The 15,596-nt window shown below is 44.8% G+C and overlaps 1 protein-coding gene and 1 pseudogene across 2 annotated transcripts in view; one reads left to right on the top strand and one right to left on the bottom strand.

Moving 5' to 3' along the window:
- Positions 1-15,596, bottom strand: part of TIAM1 (TIAM Rac1 associated GEF 1) — a 459,371-nt gene that overhangs the window by 344,719 nt on the left and 99,056 nt on the right. The gene's annotated exons all lie outside the window — the stretch shown is intronic.
- On the top strand, positions 7,354-8,597 carry LOC123332909 (annotated as a pseudogene).

Genomic DNA, 15,596 nt, shown 5'->3' with positions numbered 1-15,596 from the left:
TTTTTGCAGTATTAAAAATTAAAGAGCTAAAACTCTAACATGCTGGTAATAACCCAAAAAGACCAGAAGGCTCCTCATCACTTTATTATAAATATTTATGTATTTCTGCAATAAACTTACTTACAAAACAGAAAGAGACTCCCAGACTTGGAAAATGAACTTTTGGTTGCCAGGGAGAACAGACAGTTAGAGAGTGTGGGAAGGTCATGTACACGCTGCTATATTTAAAATGGATAACCAACAAGGACCTATTGTATAGCACATGCAACTCTGTTCAGTGTTATGTGGCAGCCTGGATGGGAGGGAGGGTTTGGGGGAGAATGGATACATGTATACGTGCAGCTGGGTGCCCTCACTGTTTCCCTGAAAGTATCACAACACTGTTACTCAGCAATATCCCAGTACAAAATAAAAAGTCCCAAAGAAGCAAATAAATATTTATATATTTCTGGAAAAGGCAATGAAATCAATGAAACGGGAAAGACTGAAGAACAGGAAAGTTCATTTCTATTAACACTCCACATGGCTTTTACAAAGAGCATATATTACTTACATAATATTTTAATAGTGAAATGTACATGGGGAAAAAAAAATAAGCTGGCCCACAGACCATTTCTGGGAGGGAGCAGAAAGGATGGAGGGACAAGCAGGGAGCAAGGCCTTTGGGTTTCCTTCCCAGAAGCACCACAGCTCCCCAGGGACACTGCGGGGTCTCTGCTGGCACACAGAAGGGGGGGACCTGGTGGAGACCAGCAGCCCAGTGCCCACAGAAAGGCAGCCTGCCCACCCAACTGCTGAGGACAGCTCCCCCCAGAGCCCCTTCCCACAGCCCAGCAAACTAGAGAGCGCCTGCAGGGCTCAGAAGACACTCCTGAAGGTAAGATTTTCAAATAACACATGGCTCATGCTATTTATAGTTTTTGTCATTGCAAGGAAGTTAATAGTTTACTGAAATCGATCAACCTGCCATTTAACTTACTATGGAAAGTTGTCTTATGAGGACATCATCCCCATGGACCCATAATCCAATTGAACTATTCAATCCTATTTACACATACACACACATACACACACACACACACACACACACACACACACGAGTTGGTCCATTCAAATCAACATATAAGCAGGATCCACACACTGCAGTGGGTTGACCGAATTCTTTGGTTTCTTCATCAAGAATTCCCCTTTTCTTCCTCTTTTTATATCCTTTACGCTGTTTTTCTTGCCATTTTCCCATTTCCATTCAATGTCTACACAGTTTAAAGCACTCCTCTGTCTGCCCTTTCTGTGACCTCCACCCACTAATTTCCTCCTGGATCACTTTTTGCTTTACAGAGTTTTGCTGTTTTCTGTCAAACCTCAACATGAATCAGCCATAGGTACACGTATATCTCCTTCCTTTTGAACCTCCCTCCCATTTCCCCCCCATCCCACCCCTCTAGGTTGATACAGAGCCCCTGTTTGAGTTTCCTGAGCCATACAGCAAATTCCCGTTGGCTGTCTATTTTACATATGGTGATGTAAGTTTCCATGTTCCTCTTTCCATGCATCTCACCCTCTCCTCCCCTCTCCCCATGTCCATAAGTCTATTCTCTATGGCTGTTTCTCCAACTGCTGCCCTGTAAATAAATTTTTCAGAACCATTTTTCTACTGGATCACTTTTTAAATTTATTTATCTGACTGTGCCTCATCTTAGGTGAAGCATGCGGGTCTAGTTCCCTGACCAGGGATCTAACCAGGGCTCCCTGCCAAGCTCTCTGACCACCCTAGTACAGACGCACTCTGTTCAAGCTCCAGCAGGGAGCTCACAGGAGAGATAGGAGCCCCTAGAGAACTCTGCCAATCACAGCATCAACCACACAGAAAACCAAAGTGTAAAAAAATTCCCCAGAAACACCCATACTTCATGGCTTGGCCGCTAACCACAACTTAGGTGAATCACTGTCCCTCCTGGGCTTCTGTTTCTCCACCATTAGAATAACTGGAATAAATAAGATGATAATGATGAAATGATGATGTTGACATTAATTGGATGTTCATTGCCCAAAGCTCCTCCAAGATTCCTTCCAGCCAAGACTGTGGTCTTTGGTAATCACACACTGCATTAGCAAAGGATGACAACCTCCTTGGGTGGGTAAAGGGTGGAGGGAGCAGGGGGTGGAGGAGACTATTTCACCAATGACAATGGGGAAAACTAGGGGAAAAGAGTAAAACTAGGGACAGTGGTGACAAAGAAACTGAGACCACTGAAGTGGATAACAAAATGTCAGTCATCAATATAATCCAAATTTGAACAACAAGCCATTTTCTCAAAGCACTTTCTTATACATTAGCGAATTTGATTCACACCAACTGACAAAGGTCCGTCTAGTCAGAGCTATGGTTTTTCCAGTGGTCATGTATGGATGTGAGAGCTGGACTATAAAGAGAGCTGAGCACAGAAGAATTGATGCTTTTGAACTGTGGTGTTGGAGAAGACTCTTGAGAGTCCCTTGGACTGCAAGGAGATCCAACCAGTCCATTCTGAAGGAGATCAGCCCTGGGATTTCTTTGGAAGGAATGATGCTAAAGCTGAAACTCCAATACTTCAGCCACCTGATGGGAAGAACCAACTCACTGGAAAAGACCCTGATGCTGGGAAAGATTGAAGGTGGGAGGAGAAGGGAAGGACAGAGGATGAGATGGCTGGATGGCATCACTGATTCAATGGACATGAGTTTGAGTGAACTCCAGGAGTTGGTGATGGACAGGGAGGCCTGCTGTGCTGCAATCCATGGGGTCACAAAGAGTCGGACATGACTGAGCGACTGAACTGAACTGAACTGAACCAACAAATGATTCACGATGGAGTAAGAAGTTAACGGTAGAGTCTTGGGTATAAGAGTGTATCACTAGACCCATGGTTCTCAACCAGGGCAATTTTATTCAGCTTCCCCAGGAACCTTTAGCAATGTCTGGAGCCACTTGGGTTTTCACAGGTGGGACAGGGTCCTAGCCTCTAGTGGGCAGAGGCTGAGAATGCTTCTAATCACCCTACAAAGCTCAGGACAGCCTGCCTCACAAGGACGCATTCAGCCCAAAGTGTCTGCAGTTCTAACATAGAGAGATGCTGATTGGGGGAATCTTGTAACCCAAGTGAAACTGCGCTGGGAGGATGTGGATAGAGAGAGGGTCGGCAGTGTATGCTCTGTGCTTAGTCACTTCAATCGTGTGACCCCATGGACTGTAGCCCGCCAGGCTCCTCTGTCCATGGGATTCTCCACCAAGAATACTGGAGTGGGTTGCCATGCCCTCCTCCAGGGAATCTTCCTGGCCCAGGGATCAAACCTGCATCTCTTACATCTGGTGCATTGGCAGGCAAGTTCTCTATCACTAGCGCCAACTGGGAAGCTCTCAAACCACAGATAGATAAGAAAACCTGCCCCCTATCTAAGCCTCCATGATGCCGATCACACCAACACACAAGATCTGATATGGAGGGATTTCCCTGATGGTCCAGCAGCTAAGAATCCTCATTCCCAGTGCAGGGGGTCCTGGTTTACATCCCTGGTCAAGGAACTAGATCCCACGTGCCCCAACTAAAAGCCAGTGCAGCCAAATAAATAGTTTTTTAATTTTTTAAGATTGGATAAGGAAGCTGTCTTGCTTTAGTTTGCTCACTGAGATAGGTCAGAACACATCTTTCTGAATCTCTATTACTCCCTCAATGTAGTCACCTTGGAAAACTATTTATAAGACCCTCTCCACCTGAAGAATTCCCCTGCATAGCAGACTCGTCTCTGAATGAGGGGTATGGCAGCCTCTGACTGAGGTCACAGGCCACTGGTGACCTTGGAAAGGACAGGCAAAGAACGTGCCAGTGAATGAGAAAATTCCGAGGGCCCTCATTCTATCATGAGACCAGAGCAGTGAGACAAGGGTTGCTGATGGGATGAGCAGAGAGTGTAACGAGGGGCTGCTACTTCATATTCAGTTCTTGGAGGCTTGCTCAGGAAGGCGATATTTGAATCTTAACTGAAAAAAAATTTTTTTAATAAGAAAAAGCATTTTTTAAGAAAGAATTTTAATAAAAAGTAAAGCCATCCAAATAGAGGGGGAAAGAGCTATTGATGAAGATATTTCAAACAATACACTCCAGACTCTAAAAGCTATTTTCAAAAACCAGTGAACCAGTGAAGTTGCTCAGTCCTTTCCAACTCTTTGAGACCCCATGGGCTGTAGCCTACCAGGCTCCTCCATCCATGGAATTTTCCAGCCAAGAGTACTAGAGTGGGTTGCCATTTCCTTCTCCAGGGGCTCTTCCCAACCCAGGGATCAAACCCAGGTCTCCCGCGTTGCAGGCAGACGCTTTACTGTCTGAGCCACCAGGGAAGCCCCAAACTTCTGAACAGCAGGAGTCTCCTTCAAATTAAGTATACTGGGCAGTGCTGCCCCCTCAGACCTGTACCTCCGAGGTAACTCTTTCAAAAGATGAGCTCTGGTGTGACTGTTTTGACCTCAACCTCTTTACAGAGCTAACCTCCCCCAACAAGCTGGGCCTCAGGTATTCAGCACCAAGGGCAGTGAACAGCACCCACCACCACCACTGCTCTGAGAAGAAGCCTAGATATGGCGGGTCCTGGACAAGGAATGCTTGAACCAAAGGAGGAGCAAATAAAAGCTCAGGTCTAGCAGAGAACAGACTTGTAGTTGCCAAGGGGGACTGGGGTGGGAGTTGGGGATTGTTGTTGCTGTTTAGTCCCTAAGTGGTATTCGATTCTTTGCAACCCCATGGACTGAAAGCACACCAGGCTTTCCTGTCCCTCACCATCTCCTGGAGTTTGCTCAAACTCATGTCCACTGAGTAGGTGATGCCATCCAACTATCTCATCCTCTGTCGTCCCCTTCTCCTCCTGCCCTTCAACCTTTCCCAGCATCAGGGTCTTTTCCAATGAGTCAGCTCTTTGCATCAGGTGGCCAGGGTATTGGAGTTTCAGCTTCAACATCAGTCTTTCCAATGAATATTCAGGACTGACTTCCTTTAGGACGGACTGGTTGGATCTCCTTGCAGTCCAAGGGACTCTCAAGAGTCTTCTCCAGCACCATAATTCGAAAACATCAATTCTTTGACGCTTGGCCTTCTTTATGGTTCAACTCTCACATCCATCTGGGATTAGCAGATATAAAATTACATATAGGATGAATAAACAGCAAGGGCCTTCCTATGATACAGCACAGAGAACTCTAGTCAATAACCTGTGATAAATCATCATAGAAAAGAATATTTTAAAAAAGAATGTCTATTTGTCTATAGCTGAGTCACTGTGCTGGACAGTCTGCCGTACAGCAGGGATTGGCACAACATTGTAAATCAATTGTACTTCAATAAAAATAAATAAATTAAATTGTAAAAGCTCAGGTCTGCCTGGACTGTTCTCTCCTGGTGCCCTTATTTCAGTCCTTGTATGATCTCGTCTCCCAGGCCTCAGGGAACTAACTGCCCAGCCACAGGGAAACTGAGGTCTAGGCTCTGAATCTGGGAGTCCAACCTCTTCCCCTCTTTTTCCTGGTGGCGCTTCTTTTAAGACTCATCATCTGTGGCCATCTCAGCAATAAGATCGATCCTCGGGGCTAGATTAGGGGATGGGTCTAGAGAAGCTAAGGAGGTTTCTCAGCCTGATTGAAACACAAACCCCAGGCTAACCTGCCTGGGGTTAGTGGCAGGTCCACTACCTGGGCAAAAAGGTCCTCTACCTGGCCTATATCAACGCCCCAGGAAAGTACCCTGTGATCTGAGCTGAAGCCACAGCCCATATTAAAGAGTCTCTCTCTCCTCTCTTCCCTAATCAACAAGGCAGCAGGAGGCTTATGGTAAGGCATTAGAGGACTCTGTCCTAACCCTTCCTCTAGTAAGTGTATCTCTCTACCACACACACACACACACAGCACTTAATAAGGCAGGCAAGATGCTACAGTCTCTGCAGAGATTCAGAACCGCTATTGTAGGAACTAATTCAGATATCACCACTTCCTAAAAGGTTCCCTGCCCGCCCAAGCTTAAGCTTCACACTTCAAAGAAGGATTGTTAATTACACATTATGATACCAACTATTTCCAAATGTATTATGAAACAGGAGCTATGCTAAGCAATTTTATTGTTTCAATTCTTTCCTTCATTTTTAATAATTACACTCTGGTTTTTAATACATGAAGATGCAATGAAGGGGAAAAAATACTCCTTTGTATTTTAAATCTATCTCCATATTTTTTTTTTACATAAAGAATTTCAAAGCCATCCGCAATAATGTAGCATACAATATAGCCAAAACACAAAAGGAATGGCTTAGGGAGGCAACTTTGAGCTCACCAAGTAGACAAATGAGCAAAGCTCACCCTCCCAACTTGAAGAAACTTATGGACAAGAACAACAGACTGGTTCCAAATAGGAAAAGGAGTACGTCAAGGCTGTATATTGTCACCCTGCTTATTTAACTTATATGCAGAGTACATCATAAGAAATGCTGGGCTGGAAGAAAGACAAGCTGGAATCAAGATTGCCGGGAGAAATATCAATAACCTCAGATATGCAGATGACACCACCCTTATGGCAGAAAGTGAAGAGGAACGAAAAAGCCTCTTGATGAAGGTGAAAGTGGAGAGTGAAAAAGTTGGCTTAAAGCTCAACATTCAGAAAACGAAGGTCATGGCATCTGGTCCCATCACTTCATGGGAAATAGATGGGGAAACAGTGGAAACAGTGTCAGACTTTATTTTTCTGGGCTCCAAAATCACTGCAAATGCTGACTGCAGCCATGAAATTAAAAGACGCTTACTCCTTGGAAGGAAAGTTATGACCAACCTAGATAGCATATTCAAAAGCAGAGACATTACTTTGCCAACAAAGATTCATCTAGTCAAGGCTATGGTTTTTCCTGTGGTCATGTATGGATGCGAGAGTTGGACTGTGAAGGCTGAGCGCCGAAGAATTGATGCTTTTGAACTGTGGTGTTGGAGAAGACTCCTGAGAGTCCCTTGGACTGCAAGGAGATCCAACCAGTCCATTGTGAAGGAGATCAGCCCTGGGATTTCTTTGGAAGGAATGATGCTAAAGCTGAAACTCCAGTACTTTGGCCACCTCATGCAAAGAGTTGACTCATTGGAAAAGACTCTGATGCTGGGAGGGATTGGGGGCAGGAGGAGAAGGGGACGACAGAGGATGAGATGGCTGGATGGCATCACTGACTTGATGGACATGAGTCTGAGTGAACTCCGGGAGTTGGTGATGGACAGGGAGGCCTGGCGTGCTGCGATTCATGGGGTCGCAAAGAGTAGGACACGATTGAGTGACTGATCTGATCTGATCTGATCTGATGGACAAGAAGTTATCACTGAAATTAAATGGTGGCAGATATGTCCAAGGAATACTGTGAGGATTTGATCCCTGTATGTATCTTGGGATAGATGACTATGTGGAGATGGCAAATAGCAACAGAAAAATACTGAGTGGTGGCAATATGAGGAAATAGAATCTTCACGTTAGAAGCCCTGGAATACGTATGGACAATGGCTGTGTTCACCAGAGAAATCAATTACTCTCATGCATCGCCTCTCCATATTTTACTATGATAAAAATTGGGTCGTGTACATTCTTACTGAACTTTTTTGTTAAATAAATTTTTATAATCATAAAAAAAAAAGGAATAGCTTAGATAAAACTAGCTGAGTTCCATTTAAGGGAAAAAATGCAAGTCTACTTAATTTGAAAACTTTTAACATGAGACATTTGCTGAAAGGATACAGAATTCTTTCTCAAACAAAGGCAAAACAAGCCACAAAAGAGTACATTGGTAGAAGAGAAAGCTTTATACTAGCTAAGGAAGAAAGCATAACAAATCAAGAGTCAAATGCTGAATGTGCAGATTATTAATAATCAATTATCGGCCCGGTAAAATGACACCATTCTTTAATGCGAACCCACCCATGTTGAATTAGATTTCCAAATAAGTAGAAGGATGATGTCATCTAATGGTTAGAAAAATGAACAGAGAAAAATAAAATTATTTTAACAGCTTAAAATCTGTGAGCCATGGAATTTCACATTCACAGGTACTAAGGCTGAGTGACATTTCAGTAATGAGGAATTATTTTTGTTTGATCCACAGGCTAAAGCCTTATCATCTGCTTTCCTTCCAGCCCAGAGGTCAGCAAACTTTCTTTTTGTAAAGGGCCAAACAGGAAATAGTTCAAGCTTTGTTCAGGCCAATACTCAATTCTGCCGTTGCAGTACTAAAGCAAATACCAAGAATACATTAAAAAAACAGGCATGGCTGTGTTCCACTAAAAATTTATTTACAATAACAGAATCGTGGGCTGTGATTTCACCTACTCCTGTTGTCACCCTCACTGTGCTATAAGAAAGAGGGGTGAGACAGAGCACGCTTAAGACACTCCTGTAAGAAACGGCAGGAATGGACTTCCCTGGTGGTCCAGTGGCTAAGACTTCACACTCCCAATGCAGGTGGCCTGGGTTCCACCCCTGGTCGGGGAACTAGAGCTCATGTGCCACACATGAGTTCGTATGTCGCAGCTGAAGATCCGCATGCTGCACAACTAAGGCATGGTGTAGTCAAATAAATAAAATAAATAAATATTTTTTTAAAAAGAAAGAAGGAAATGGCAGGAATAATTAAAGACAGCAGGCAGATCTGAAACTACCCACCAAGACATTGAGCACAGCCCCTCATACTCAAGAGTATTCTTCAAGACCAAATTCAAATCTCGATACACGAGGTAGGAATCTCTCAGCAACCTTTGTTCTCAAACTGCAAGAGTTCCCCCCTCACAGAGTCAGCTTCTACCCTACCATACGGCTGGTTTTCCAAACTGGGTGAGAGAACACGCTACGCTATCACGTGTCAACTATCCTGGACCCAAAATTTGAACCTAAATCTGAGCCAGCCTTTAGTTTACAGGACACCTTGGGGACAAAGAAATATGTTAAATGGCAACACCAGAATGGTGGCAATAAAATCTACGCTGTAGGAAACCATATAGATCCAGATTCAAAAGTCTCAAAAGATCTAGCTGCTTTGACCAAATATATCACAAGACAGGACAAGAGAGGGACACGAAGCCTGTGAATTAAGAGAGACTTCAAGGACTTCCCTGGTGGTCCCGGGGTCAAGAATTCACATTCCAATGGAGGGGACAAGGGTTTGATCCATGGTCAAGGATCTCAGATCCCACATGCCTTGGAGCAACTACGCTGGCTCACCACAACTAGAGAAACACCTGCCGCAATGAAGACCCAGCACAGCCAAAAACAGAGAGAGAGAGATTTAAGAGACATCAACCAAACGCACTCTGTGGACTGTGTTTAAATCCCTCGGTTGCTCTAAGGTATTTTTAACTAACTGTGAAAAGATATTTCTTAGACAATCAGAGAAATCTGAACATGAATATTCAGTGATATTAAGAAATGAGTCACTGTTCATTTTTTATGTGTAATAATAGTATTGTGTTGCTGTTTTAACAAAAAGAATGCCTATCTTTTCAGAGAGTCATATTGAAATATGTATAAATAAATCTGATTTTCCTTTTAAACCCTCATCCTGAAATTCTTCTTTCACAAATCTGGTTGTTTTGATCCTGCAGAAGTCACTGCTTTTCAAATATACCCATGAATGGAGTGATGCAGAAAGAAAAGAGGGTGAAAATCAATACATATGAAAGACAGACTTAGGGCTAAATGATAGATAAATTTAAAAGACTAATATATTTATATACCCTTAATGGACCTAGAAGGTCCTTCAGAGCATATATACCATGTGGAGGTCAGGCTTCTGATAATGTTAACATCTGGAAAGCAGCTATCAATCTGGAAATTAAAAAAAAAAAGACTTCTGAGTGATAAAGAGCTTTCACAAAGCCCATGCATTTTACTCCAGGAGAGAAAAAGAAGCACATCATTCATGAAACTGTATCAAACAAGGCATAAGAAAGAGCTAACTCCAAAGAAAAGAAACAAAAGACTTAGAGAAGAAGCAGGGCAGTGCAGGAGTTCATGAGATAAAGACAGAGTCCACACAGAGTAAAACCCCAGGGCATCAGCCCAGCGCAGCCTTCTACAAGGAACCATACCCCAGAGTTGGCAGCACAGGCTTAAACAGGCTCAGCGTCCTGCTAAAGAAAGCAAGAAGGGCAACACAGACACTGCTTAAAATTATCTTCATTAAGATGGTTCAATTTAAGAAGCTAAACTATTCACTTAATGGAGAGATCAGGTTTTACAAAAAGGCAGAATTGAGGTCAATGCGAAAAAATGAAGACAGACTTTGAGCTTGAAATGGAGGCAGAGCTTCTCAACAATGAAAACCAGCCCCCAAGGGAGTGAATGGGGCTCCTCGACTGCTGTCTGGAGGTACTGAACTCCTCAAAGTGAGCTCCCTGTGATTCTCGACACTGGGTGAGGTTGGACCAGAGGTCCTTGAGATGATCTGGAGCAATTTCAAGGGTTTCTGGTGGGTAAAGTTTAAGAAAAAAAACTACTCTGATGCTTGTTAAAATGGTAAGACTTTTTTCAGAGCTATTGTAAAATAGGAGGGAGATGAGGCTCAACTCGGAATGTAGCAAAGACAGCTGAGGATTCACAGCAAACAAACAGAGTGAGGTGGTCAGGAGTCAGAAAATTACTAAGAGGAGACATCCGGGTAGGGAGATGCCCATTAAACAAACAAGCCATAGGATTTTTGCTGAAGGCAGCCCTGTGACCAGATATTGAGGATGATCGCCTACCAAAGCTGGGCGGGTGGCCCCATGTTCCTCTGTAGACTGACTTCAGATTCTTGCTAAAATGGGACTAGGCAGAGAAAAGACAGGACAGGGACCAAGGTCCAGATCCAGACAAAAATAGAACTCAGACGAGCCCAAGTCTGCTCTTCAACCCCAGACTGCCCAGATCCCAGGTTGGTGACATCACGTACACCCACAGCCTCATAACAATGCATAACACTTTTTAACTTCGTAATTGCTTCCTCATATAATCTCTCTGCTTGTAAACTCCAGAAATGCTAATTTCTATACATCAAGCTACCTTAAGATAGGAGGAAACTACCTTCGAAAATAATTCCACGTGAGTAATTGATAGGCACTCCTCTGTGATGCTGAAGCAGACTGCTTCATCATCATGAGGCAAAATGAAGCCTTTTAAAGCGGCCTTGAGGGCTACAGTTGCAGAGTCAGACACGACTGAGCACTCACTCACTCTGTGTAATAACAGGCATACAAATAAAATACAGAAAAAATAAATGACTGGATTTCAAAGCATCTGAAAAGAGCAGGAAGCTTCCAATCCCTAACAGAATTACAAAACCTCCATAACACGAGCTCAGCAATTTTCCACGATGCCCAATCCCCAGAGAGAGTGTTTACGGATGACAGAGCCGCTTCCTGGTCTCCTGAAAGTACCATCTACAGGATAAGTTATTTACCAGGTGTAAAACAGATAGCTAGTGGGAACCTGCTATAAAGCACAGGGTGCTCTGTGCTGACCTAGATTAATAGGATGAGGGTGGGGGTTGGAGGGAGGTCCAAGAGGCAGAATATATATGTATACATACAGCTTATTCATTCAGTTGTATAGCAGAAGCTGACACTACCTTGTAAAACTATAATACTCTAATTCAAAAAAAAAATCTGAACGGCAACAAACTAAATATTCTCTGGTTACCCTTTATATTACTCCCCATCTTTTCCACTCGTTCTGTGTCCTAAGAGTAAAGTGAGGTGAAAGCGTTAGTCACTCAGTTGTGTCCGGCTCTTTGCGACCCCATGGACCATCACCCATCAGGCTCCTCTGTGGAGGGGATTTTTTCAGGCAAGAATATGGGAGTGGGTTGCCATTCTCCTCTCCAGGGAGATCTTCCCAACCCAGGGATCGAACCTGGGTCTCCTGCATTGTAAGTGGATTCTTTACCATCTGAGCCACCAGGGAAGCCCTGGGTGACCTCAATGATATGCATCAACCTGGGCCCTCTGGCCCCTTGGGAGGTACTGGGAGATTGGTACCGGGAGAGTAGGTATCAGGAGAGTAGGCAAAGGATAAGGAAGGAAGGGGCATTCATCCCCTGGTTTCTTCCCTGCAGGATCTCCCCAGCACAGGTCACAGCTTCTCCCAGTGACAGTCTCCTTCTATCCTTACTTCCAGGGGTTAGAGGGTGCCACAAACTTGTTGTTGTTGTTCAGTCGCTCAGTCATGTCCAACTCTTTGTGACCCCATGGACTATAGCCCACCGGGCTCCTCTGTCCTTCACTATCTCCGGGAGTTTGCTCAAAGTCATGTCCACTGAGTTGGTGATGCTATCTGTCCATCTCATCCTCTGCCACCCTCTTCTCCTAATGTCTCCTACTCCTCTTGCCTTCAGCCTTTCACCACAGACCATACTCTCCCAAAATTCATATAGTGAATTCTGTTAGGCATTGAAGGCACCAAGCCAGAGGAGTTCCTCTCTCCCCACAGTGTACTTTCTGCCCCTTTCTTCTGCTCAACACCCTGACACACCTTTATTAAACTCTCTCTGTCGTGATTTTGAGTGTGACGTGTGTGCATTGGGTTGGCCAAAAACCTCATTCGTAATATAACAATACCCAAACAAAATTTTTGGCCAACCCAATATTTCCCACCCTCGTTCCAACTAACAACAATGGAATGAGAAGAGGGGCAGAGAATCAAAATTTTCAGTGTCCATATTTACCCTCAATTGGTGGTAGGGGAGGGGCTCAAATTTTAAGCTAGACTTCACAATGTGTGTATGTTCAAGGAGGCTCTGAATATACGAGTCAGAAGTTAAGTACAGAACTTTGCAGAAGTGGATACTTTTTTCTGAAAAGAGAAATCCAGAAAGCAAAGGGTCAAATTTTTAATTGTATTCTCCAAACTGAAGTGAAGTAAAACTCGCTCAGTCATGTCCGACTCTTTGTGACCCCGTGGATTGTAGCCTGCCAGCCTCCTCTGTCCATGGAATTCTCCAGGCAAGAATACTGGAGTGGGTTGCCATTCCCTTCTCCAGGGGGTCTTCCCAATCCAGGGATCAAACCAGATCTCCCAGCATTGCAAGCAGATTCTTTACCATCTGAGCCACGAGAGAAGCCTGAATTCTCCAAAACTGACCTAAAAATGGAAAGTCAATGCTCTAAGAGAAAAACAGCACAGAAACTGCCACCCAGGAGAAGAAAAATGACCAGGCTGACAGCGGGTACCCATGCCAGCTACAGGAGCAGAACACAGTCTCCGAGCGGCTGGACTGAAGGAGGGACACCCACCTCCCCTGCGCCCAGCATCACCCACCCCACGAAGGCAGCTGGAATGGTGTGTTCCTGAGAATCACTCACGGCTCCCTCCCAATAGTCAAGTGACATTTCAAAAGCTCATCAGCTCAGCAGGTGCTTGGATGCAATAGCAATAGCAAAAAAAAAAAAAAAAAACAAAAACAAAAAACAGTTCCGGGCTATGGAAAATCTTGTCCTGTTGTTCTGAGAAGCTCGGAGCATGGAAGCCAGAAGAGTGTGGAAGCAAAGTGTGTGCAAAAGAACAGGAGCAGAGAAAGGGACAGAGGAGTAGAGCTGAGCTGACCCCACAGGAAATGCCCCAGAGTTAGGCAGGGGTGACCCCCACTGTGGTGTCAGCCCCTTACTTCACAGACACATATTGCAAGTCCTGAACCCAGCGCTGCCCCTCACCTGCTGTGTGGCTGAGGATATGTGGCTCACCCTCTCTGAGCCTCACACACTTTCCCCCTTTACCCTTCAGAAGCCCATAGGGAAGCCCGGTGGCTCTTGGTAAACAATCCGCCTGCCAATGTAGAAGACATAAGTTTGATCCCTGGGTGGGGAAGGTCCCCTGGAAAAGGAAATGGCAACCCACTCCAGTATCCTTGCCTGGGAAATCCCCTGGACGGAGGACCCTGGTGGGCTAAAGTTCATGGGGTCACAAAAGAGTCAGACACAAGTGAGTGACTAAAAAACAAAAACAAACAAAACAAACCAAAAAAAATGCATTTCATAGAGGTGTTGTGGGGATCAAAAAGAAAATTCCTCTTAAACCCAGGAAATGCCTTCCAGGGTGTTTTATGCCTTCTGGGTAGGCTTTAGGATTCACATCAGAGCTCTTATCCATTTCCTTGACTGAGGAGGTGATCTCACGTACAGAAGCATACAAAGGACTGATTAAAAAAAAAAAAAAAAATCAACTTCAGATTCCATAACGGGAAGGGTGCCAAAAGGGAGTGACGATCACTCGGGCAAGGGCACCTGAGAGCATCCAGAGCCTCCATCCCACACAAAGCCCGTGAGTATTCATTTCCTTTCCCGGCTGTGCAGGGGCCTTAGCCCAGAGGAAGAGCCCAGAGACAGCCTCAGCCTGCACTCAGCCTCACCACGTACTGTCTGGGGACCGGGGGCAAGTGAGACTACCCCACTGACTCAGCTTCCTCATCTAAAAATCAGGAATAACCATAATCAGAGCACCCATCTTTTTGTGAGGATTTTAAAAATTCACGTAAACTTCTTAGAACAGCATACGGCACACAGTCATCGCTCAGTGGCTCAGTCGTGCCCGACTCTGTGACCCACGGACCGCAGCACACCAGGCTTCCACGTCCCTCACTATCTCCCAGAGCTCGCTCAAACTCACGTCCATTGAGTTGGTGATGCCATCCAACCATCTCATCCTCTGTCATCCCCTTCTCCTCCTGCCTTCAATCCTTCCTAGATTTTCCCATAAGTTTTTTCCAATAAGCCAGCTCTTCCCATCAGGTGGCCAAAGTATTGGAGCTTCGGCTTCAGCATCAGTCCTTCCAATGGATACTCAGGGTTGGTACACAGTGGTCACTCAATAAACACTGGCTGTGGTGTCGCCTCGTACATTTCAGCTCGTTACCAGGCCCATCTCATAAGAAGGCACCTGTGCTCTGAAGAGCAGTCAGATACAGGTACCACCAGCGCCCACGAGCCACATACATCCTTGATTCTAAGATGTGTTGTGTATTTTAGCATTCCCAACATCACAATATACATGTACTGTAGTGGATTTTCTCATCTGAAAAATGGGAATAGCAACAGCATCCAGCTAAAAGTTAGTACGTGTAAAATGCTTTAAATAGGGCTTGGCATCAGAAATTGTTCTCTACAGGTATTACCCTCAGTATTATTTTTTATTTAATAGTTTTTTATTTGGGTGCCTCAGGTCTTAGTGGAGGCATGCGGGATCTAGTTTCCTGACCAGGGATGGAACCCAGGCCCCTGCATTGGGATCACAGAGTCTTAGCCACTGAACCACAGGCAAGTTCCCCTTGGCATTACGTTAATGATCTGACCTGCTGGAGGCCTTCCCATCCCAAGAGACTGTGAGAATTCTCCCTCACTCCTCTCTTGATCTGAGGGCCAATGGATCCCTGGTACCTGAAGGTGCTGAGGGTGTATGTTAAAGGGTCAGTCACTCAGTCATGTCCAACCCTTTGCAACCCCATCGACTACAGCCCATCAGGCTCCTCTGTCCATGGGATTCTCCAGGCAAGAGTACTGGAGCGAGTTGCCATTTCCTTCTCCAGAGGATCTT

This window comes from Bubalus bubalis, chromosome 1 (assembly GCF_019923935.1).
Source record: "Bubalus bubalis isolate 160015118507 breed Murrah chromosome 1, NDDB_SH_1, whole genome shotgun sequence".
In the NCBI taxonomy this organism is placed as follows: Eukaryota; Metazoa; Chordata; class Mammalia; order Artiodactyla; family Bovidae; genus Bubalus; species Bubalus bubalis.
This window is presented reverse-complemented; position numbering and strand designations above follow the sequence as displayed.